The sequence below is a fragment of the Castor canadensis genome, chromosome 14 (genome assembly GCF_047511655.1).
Source record: "Castor canadensis chromosome 14, mCasCan1.hap1v2, whole genome shotgun sequence".
NCBI lineage: Eukaryota > Metazoa > Chordata > Mammalia > Rodentia > Castoridae > Castor > Castor canadensis.
This window is the reverse complement of record NC_133399.1, coordinates 53,660,265-53,669,495: the sequence shown is the minus strand read 5'-3', so window position 1 is coordinate 53,669,495 and position 9,231 is coordinate 53,660,265. Positions and strand designations below refer to the sequence as shown.

The following is a 9,231-nucleotide window of genomic DNA, read 5'->3' as shown; positions in this document are numbered from 1 at the left end:
CTCCTTGTCTACCAGTTCCTGCTGGGGGAGATGTCCATGCAGTGGGTGTCTCAGCTATCTCATTTCATTCCCGGGAATATATCCTAATCCTCCAATTCTGGCAGCAAAGCAGAGTGCATATGTGCTCTTTTCCATGGATTGCAGAAAAATAAATGGTTTTAAATGTGTGCACCAGCACTTGTATGAACAGAGAAGGTTTAAGAAGCACAGATCCTTGTGTACCCAAGAGGTTTATGGCTACTTGACAGCATGCGTCCTTTTTAAAATTATGCATACCCATGGTTGTTGTGGTGGAATTCACAATAGTAATGTTATCAGATCAGCTTAGGTGTGTATCAATGACTGAAGGGATAAAGAAAATGTGGAATGTATACACAGTGGAGTTTTCCCCAGCCATAAGGAAGAATGAACAGAACTGGAGATCATTGTGTTAAGTGAAATAAATCAATCTTGGAAAGACAAGTATACATTTTCTCTCATGTGGATCTAAAGGGGGAGAACATGAACACAACAGAGGGACTATAAGGAATATGACAGTGGAAATGGGGTGGGAAAAGGCTAAAGAGAAATAGAGGGACTGAATAAGTTCAAAATATATTACATGCACATACAAATGTGTCACAATGATATCCCTTCTTTTATACAGTTAATACGTGACATCCTGGGTTCTAACAAATTTGCCTTGGGGATGTAATGTGCCAAATAGCAGACAACCTGCAGTCTGAGCACAGCTGTCAGAATGGCTATTGTCAGAGAGTTGAGGGGCCAGGTGCAATAGACCCACCCCTATAATCACAGCCATGTGAAATGCTGAGATCAGACGTTGGGTGGATGGAGGATCAAGACCAGTCCTGGTGTATCCTCTGGAAACCCTTCCTCAAAAAGAACCACAGAAATGCAGTGGTGGTGTGACTCAAGGGCTACAGTATCTGTTTTGCAAGAATGAATTCCTGAGTTCAAACCCTGCTTCCCTCCTAGCCCCTGCTACAACCTATAAATGAAGATATAGGATAACCCGCATTTGAACCTGGATATAGCAAGAAGGGAGGATGGTACACTGCTGGTGAGAATACATTTTAATACAACCATTTTTAAAAAAAATAACTAGAAGTTTACTCAAAAAATGAAACTGAACTGCCAGATGATCCCAAAGTCATAATTCTAGGTATGATCCAAAACAATGGATATCAGATTATTCAAGAAAGCTGTGGTCTGATGTGCAAGGAAACAATATTGACTGCATCTAAGATATGGAAACATGTAAAGTGTCTTTTACATGAGTGTATAGCATGAGATTCCTCCCAGCTTCTCAGAGACGCTTCAAAGCCACACCTCAGGCTTCTTTACTGGAGGAATTGAGGGGCTGCTATTCATTAGAAATGCCAAGGGACCAGACACAAGGCAACTGTGGGCACCTGGAGACAGTCAATCTGTAAATTCTGTAGCTCTGAACCAGTAGAGACTCCAGAGTCATTCTGATGAAGTGCCTGTGCAGGGGGAGACAGAGGAGAAACAAAAAAATAAATAAATTTTAAACAGGGGGTTAAGTGATCTTTCTCTGCATTCTACACAGGTGAAATGTTCACAAGCAAAAATGTTAATCATCCTTTTGAACATTCTTGTCTGCAGTATTTGGAGGAAAAACAATGAAACACTACAGCAGCTGTACCATGAGGCAAATACTTGATAATGCTGTTGAAAGGGGAGGTCGGTTTTGGGGACTGTAGGCTGGAAGGAGGAATTTTAGGAATTCAGCACACTGAATATGAGGTGGTGGGGTTTCTGGGTGGATTTAACAAACAGCTTTCCACATATTTGGGAGGCTGGGGATAAAACAGTTTGGTCCATCAGGAGGAAGGCAGCCTGGGGTGTGTGTGGACCACAGTTCCTACCATTGCCACACACCCACACACCCACACACCTCTACAACATCTGGGGAGAGGGAGCGGTGGGGACAGGCAGCAGGTGGTGGCCCATGGGAGGTGAAGTCACAGCACATGTGCCCTGGCTGCCTGCCCAGCCCCATACCAACAGTGAGAGAGGTGAAGGTATCCTGCCACCCTCCACAGGAAGAAGGGGTTCCCCCATTCTTCCTGCTCTAATGGAGGCCCCGGGCCAGCATACTCGGGAGCACATGGTGTGCAGATGCACTCTCACAGGTTACAAACAACCTCTTTCCTTTCCTCATCAGGATGCTAACCCGCTCCAACTATCCCTGTGTTTGGCGTCCCCCCTATGCATCTGTCTCAGTCTGACAATTCACAGGGCCACAGATTCTGCTGCAAAGCCACCTGAATAGAGAAGACAACCTGGAGACAGCTGAAGATGGTAGCAGGTGGTGAGCTTCAGTTAAGGACCCTGGAACATGAATGATGCCACAGTTGCTGATGGGGCTAGAGTGATGTGTTGTGTGAGGTGACATGTGGTCATAAAATGTGTGAAATAGTTGGATATTCTTTTGGTGGAACCATCACTCCTTGTAAAGAAAATTATCCTGTAAAGTGGCAAGTCATTTGGGAAAGTATGGAACTCTTAAAACATACATGACTTAATGTGGTATTTCAGGTTGAATATTCTTCTCTTTCTTTGAAACTTCTTTTCAATTATAAATGTTTGTAGGATATTCATACACTTGGGTGCAAACTATTCAAACATTCCCATTTCAGCCAGGGACCACATATGACCCTCAGGATTCTTTGTTTATTGGTTGTTGGGATATACCATGTCAGAGTAGGTTTTTTGATTTTTGATTTTTTGAGGTATTGGGGCATGAACTCAGGCCCTACACCTTGAGCCACTTCACAGCCCTTTTCAGTGATGGGTTTTATTGAGATAGTGTATCTGAACTATTTTGCCCAAGCTGTCTTAGAACCATCATCATCCTGATTTCTGCCTCGTGTGTAGCTAACATTACATGTGTGAGTCACTGTGGCGCAGCTAGTGAAGGTTTTAAACCCATTTGAAGAGGAAGATGCTCTCTCTGTTGCACCTAGTCACATCATGGCCTTTGTAACTCCTTTCCTTTATCTTTAATAAACTCCATTGACCCCTTGCTAAACTCACATGTCCTGCCAGGATGTTTCCTTGTGGGACACAAAGTTTATTACAATCTTCTGTTCAGAGACTACAGGAGCCTACAAGAGTAAGACTGCTGATTTGTAAGTCTTTTATAAGCTGTGGAAGGGCAGTGGAGTTGACTGACACATGAGGTACTTAGGACAGGTAACTAAATAATAAAAGTAGCAACAAGAAGATTTTTTTGCACTAATGAAAAGTGAAAATATACATGAGAACTGAGATTTTGCACACATGAAAGTTGCCAGTCGATAGTAAATGAGACCAGATTTCAATGGAATCTGGACTGGGGGTCATTCAAGTGGTCAAGCCCAAGGGAAGAGCCCAGAGGGGTTGCCATATTTGAATCTGGGTCTTGGCTCCACCCTGGTGGAGACCTGTGCAGATGCTTCTGCACCCTCTCTCATCCCACAGAGGCACAGGTCCGGTAATTGCCCATGGAAAGGTGCACTTGCTACAGGTCCAAGGAGACAGGGTTATCACATGGCTCCTGATCTGCATGGAGCTGTTCAGGAGTACCTTTGAGTCAGGCTAGGAGGCACAAGCATGCTGCCTGGTTGTCCCCAAAGGGACATGGCCATTAAAAATTATTCTAGCAGGTCATGTCCATAAGAGCATATGCTTATATCTTCAGTCTGGGAGGAAAACAAATTATAGCCTGTGGTGTCTGGGGCAACATCTGAGTAGACAAACTGGTTCCCAACACTTACTAGTACATTGTTCCATTACAATGGCAAAATATTTTTTGCATTACTGTTAATAATGCAAAATTAAATTAGTCTGGGAAAAATCAGAACCCAGTTTCATGACTTTTCAGTATAATCACATTTAATGGGCTCATGTACCAATTTGGTACAATGGATATAAACTGTTCCCAAACAGTGTGTTAGAGACTCCCTGTGACTTTGGGGCAATCATGTAGGCAAGCTCTTTCTAAAATGGAACTGAATTTCAATCTGAATGGATGGATATTGTATTGTTTGTATAAAATCTAAAGATGGAATGAACTACTTCTGGTCACTTGATGTGGTGGGATGCCTGCACACATTTAATTTCTTGATAGATACCCAGGTGAAATGTTATGAGCAGGCATATCAAAGGAGAAGCAGTGTCAGAATTGTAAGGTTTATTGTTTCAAGTGTACAGCTTTATGACACTTATTTGAAAGAGAAATAACAGGTAATCCTGCAGCACATCTTAATTTCATGAACTTCAATTCCGAGGGGAGCTCCATTCTTGTTATTTCCCTTATCAAAATTTCATTTCCTGCAGGGTGCTGATGGCTCATGCCTGTAATCTGAGCTACTCAGTATGCAGAGATCAGGAGGATCACAGTTTGAAACCAACCCAGGCAAATAGTTTGCAAAAGCCTATCTTGAAAAAAAAAACCTCACAAAAAAGGACTGGTGGAGTGGCTCATTGTCTTAAGGTATAGGTCCTGAATCCAAGCCCCAGTACTGCAAAGAAATTTCATTTCCTCACCTCACTGACTACAGGAAGGATGTGAATGTATAGAGAAAAAACGTGATGTCCAAGTCATGGAATGAATGTCTGAAGATCAGAATCTTGGGAACACCTCATGATTTAAATAAGAAATTCTGTGCTGTGGTGTCTCATCCTTCCTGCTGTATATATTATGCATGTTCTTTTATGTATTTTTTCTGTACTGGGGTTTGAACTCAGGGCCTACACCTTGACCCACTCCACCAGCCCATTTTTGTGTGTCTGTGTGTGCTGTGGGGTTTTTTTTGAGATCAGTTCTCACAAACTCCTTGCCTGACTGTATTTGAACCATGATCTTCCTGATATCTGCCCTCTGAGTAGCTGTGATTACAGATTTGAGACACATGTGCCTGGGTAGTATATGAGCTTTGTGGCTATTTCTTTTATACCAATGGAAATCCAGTACTTTCCAAAAACACCACCTGCCAGGCCCTCATGATGGAGGTTTCAAAACACATACTGGTTTGATAGTGTTCTGCCCTGCCAATATCAGGCAACTCAACTGAGGGCCTCAATTTGCAACCGGCAGATAAGAACACAATGACTCATAGGCTACAACTGAAGAAGTATGTGTTCCATGTCTTTGTGAGGACATTTCCAGGCATGTCATGATACATGGTAGTTTTTCATGGATAGATCTTACTAAAAACTCACTGGATGCTGTGACGCAAGCAGGGAGATCTGCTTAAGTGGTAGAGTACTTGCATAGCAAGTGTGAGCTCAAGTTCAAACCCCAGTACAACCCAAACACATCAAAACTGTGCTGATCTAAATGTGTGACCTAAGACTCTGACCAAAACAGACATGGAGCCAGAAGCCTGTCAACCCAACAATCTGCAAGCTGAGTTTGGAGGATCACTAGTTTCAAGTGTGCCTAAGCTGAATGGTGTGTTTAAGGATAGTATGAGCTACATACTCATACTAACGTATCACACTATCTGTGTTTTGAGATCCTGCCTCAAAACACAGATAAAGTGGCAGGGAGCCAATTAGTCACACATGCCATGCTTGCAAGTAAGGAGGCAGAAATCAGGAAGATCTTGATTTGAGCCCAGTAGGACAAATAGTTTACTGGACCCTAACATGAAAATACAAATAGAAAATAGTGCTGGCAAAGTGGTGCAAGAGGTAGAGCACCTGAGTAGCAAGATTGAGGCCCTGAATACTAATGTCAGTATCACAAAAAATAAATTTTTAATAAAAGAGTTAAAGAAAAATCGTGAGGAATGTGTACAGCCCAGCACCCCTCTAGGCCTTTTATTTTTATTTTTTGCTGATAGTAGGACTCAAATTCACACTTGCTAGATTTTCTAGGTTTGCTGCACCAGCACTCAACTGAAGTAACTCCACCAACGCTATCTAGGTATTATAGATCCAATACAACAAATACTATTAAGCACCTCCACGTTTCATATATGTATCATGGGCATGTGTTGTTTGACATGTGCACATGTTTTGTAAAGGAAAAAATGTGAAATTTAGGATAAAAGACATCATTATGTTATACTAGTGTAAATTGTAAGACTGTAACATTGAAATGATAAACAAGGAATCACAATGCAATCAATATTCATAGAGAATGTATGTGGATATATGTTGTATTGTTTATCATGTGAAAATGACCTTAAATGTGAATAAAATAAATATTTCAGACAAAAGTCAGATGTGTTGTTTGAGCACATAGCACAGTGGTAAGACTGCGTGTCCAGAATTTGCAAAGACCTGGGTTCAATTCCCAGCACCTTTGGTATCTATAAGGGTCTCCTTACTATTCCTCAATATATGGACAAACTAAACTTACATCTCCTCCCTTTCAAATCACTCTCAAATTCATAAATTAGTTGAGAGACATCTATAGACTGGGCAGCTGAGAAAATTTCCACATCCAATGAGCATGGAAAGGTGAGGTGCAGGTGGGCATGAATCCTATCCTGGCAATGAGCCCAAGAAAGAATGCCAAACAGCCAGCATTACTCTGAAGTGAGAAAGATTGGGAACAAAATTTTGCCACCCTGCTGCAAAAGTGCTCTGTGGGTGGGTAATTCACCCAGTATTGTTCATGGACAGCACTATACATAAATGAGTCTACCAGACTACAGAACAAAGTGGGGGTGATACATGGTCAGAAATATGTACATCCACAGGCTATACTCTCTAGGAAAAGGGCAGAAAAGAGGCTAAAACCCAATTTCCACATGCAAGGCATTTCCAGCATAGTTTGCAAAACAGCTGACAGTTGAGTTTCTATCTGGGCACCTGCATGTAGTTGAAAGGGAGAAGAATAAATAAAATAAATAAATAAACCTGACCACCATCCTTGCCTCCAAACCAGTATATTCCAAGCAGCCTAGACATGCACTCAGAACTTCTGAGACCTCTACCCCAGCTCACCACACTGACAACTCCAGGTCTACCAGTTATCCTGAAAGGAGTTTGTCCATGAATTGGCTACCTCAGCTTTAATACATTCTGCTCCACAGCATACATCATAGTCCTCCAAACTATGGCAGCAAAGCAGAGTGGGCACTTGCTAACTTCCCTGAATCAGAGAAAAACAAATTATTTTACATACTTATTTATAATTCCTATTGAACTGTTTCCAATGTGACATTTGCAAAAGTTGTTACAGTGTATCATAGCTGAAGTCACCCACTCCATTATTCACCTTTATCCTCCCTGTCCCCATAACAAACAGTTTTAAGTGGGCACACTGACATTTGTGTGGACAGAGATGATTTGAGAAGTACAGATCACTGAGTATTCCCTTATGAGGTTTATTGTACAGTCCTCAGTGGTACTTGACAGCCTGGTTTCTAACAACTTTCTTGGGGAATACTGTGCCAAATAGCAGACTAAGCACAGTAATCACAAGGCTATTATCGAGAAGTTGAGTGGTTCAGCAACAGTGGTACACCCCTGTAATCCTAGCTCATTGAAAAGCTGTGATAGGGAGGATCTTGAGTATTCAGGAGAACACACCTCCAAAACAACCACAGCAATCTGGACTGGTGGCGTTTCTCAAGGGACAGAGTGCCTGATTTGCAAGAATGAAGTGCTCAGGTCAAACCACAATTCTCCTACTAAATCACACTTTCCATCCCCAATAAGAGGTTGGAGGATAACATGTGTTTGACAGGACAAGGATAGAGCAAGAATGGAGCCCTGGATCACTGCTGGTGAGAAAAATCTTAATACATCATTTTGGAAAATAGCCTGAAGGTTCTTCAAAAAACTAAACATTGAACTGTCAGATGATCCAAAAAGTACAACTGTAGATATCCATCCCAACAATGGCTATCAGGATGTCCAAGAAGGCTGCAATCATATTAAGTATAGCACTCTCACAGCAGGTAAGGAAAAGAAAGAAGTAAATTGCCTTTGGCATGAGCATATAGACAGTGATTCTTCCCAACTGCTCTGAGAGGCACCAATCCCACACCTCAGACTGCTCCTCAGGACAGGTCCCAGGGACATCTATTCACTAGAAATGCCAAGGGACCAGACACAGGGCAGCTGTGGGCACTTGATGACAGTCAGTTCTGAAGCCCTGGGCCAGAACTGAACTGCCAGATTATCCAAATGTTCTAATGAGGTGCCAGTGCCTAGAGGACACAAATAGAAAAGTAAAGTTTATAAAAAACAAAAAGGGGTCAAGTGATACTTCTCCGCCTTCCTCTCAAGTGAAATGTGCACAAACAGGAAAATACTAAGCATCCTTTGAAATAGAAAAAAAAACAACGATGAAGTACTGTCTGTTAGAACTGTACCATGAGCATAAGTAGTGGATAATGCTGTGGAAAGTGGAAGATGGTATTGGAGAATGCGGGATGGGATGAGGATATTGAGGGATTTATGGTTAGAAGAAAGAGGCTCTGTTATTTGGACAGCTGTTGGCGAAAGAGTTGGGCCCAAGAGGAGGAAGGCAGTCTGGGGTGTGCATGAACCACAGATCATGCCATCGTCACACACCGGCACATCTCCTCTTCATCTACAATTAGGCAGAGCGGTAGACATGGACCCTGTCTTAACACCCCCCTCCCACAGCCATAAGGCAGTGAAGGTCGCCGCCTCAACACTCAAAGTTTGAGGCAACCCCAGGGACAGCAACCCTACAGGAGGACCGACGAACACATACTGGGGAGAGGTAAAGTGACGGTTACAAACTGCATCCCTTAGGCTTCAGGATACTGACCTGCATGTCTGATCCTCGGTTTTAGCGTGCTCAGAGTTCTCACTGCAATCTGCTTGAGTCTGACATTTCACGGGACGATGGAGTCTGAGGCAAAACCACCTGAACATCCTCAACGGAGGAGAAAGCCGGCAGAGAATTCCCAGATGCTCCCTGACTGCTAGTTTCAGTTAAAGACCCGCCCAACACCATTCAAGCCCGCCCCTTTCACTCTGTATCCGTGTCTGATTGGGTAGTGCTCATGCATGGCTCCAAGTGTACAGTGGTTGAGGCCCTGAGTGACATCATATCGCACCAATCCATAGCCGATTAGCTGAGACACAACACAATGACACGTTCTCTGCAGCAGTTTGGGAGAGAGGACCTAGTTCATCATAGAACAGGTGCAATTACCTCGTTTTGAAGATGATAGCAGATTATGAATTATAACAGATGGCTGGTGTATGTTATGAGGTGATTTGTGT

At 42.7% G+C, this 9,231-nt stretch overlaps 1 long non-coding RNA gene across 1 annotated transcript; it reads right to left on the bottom strand.

Moving 5' to 3' along the window:
* Window positions 1-1,058: 1,058 nt before the first annotated feature.
* On the bottom strand, window positions 1,059-8,914 carry LOC141416418 (uncharacterized). The gene is made up of 2 exons (XR_012441144.1): window positions 8,771-8,914; window positions 1,059-1,487 (listed from the first exon to the last, which is right to left on the bottom strand). It is a non-coding gene; the product is annotated as an uncharacterized lncRNA (long non-coding RNA).
* Between the last annotated feature and the right edge of the window lie 317 nt (window positions 8,915-9,231).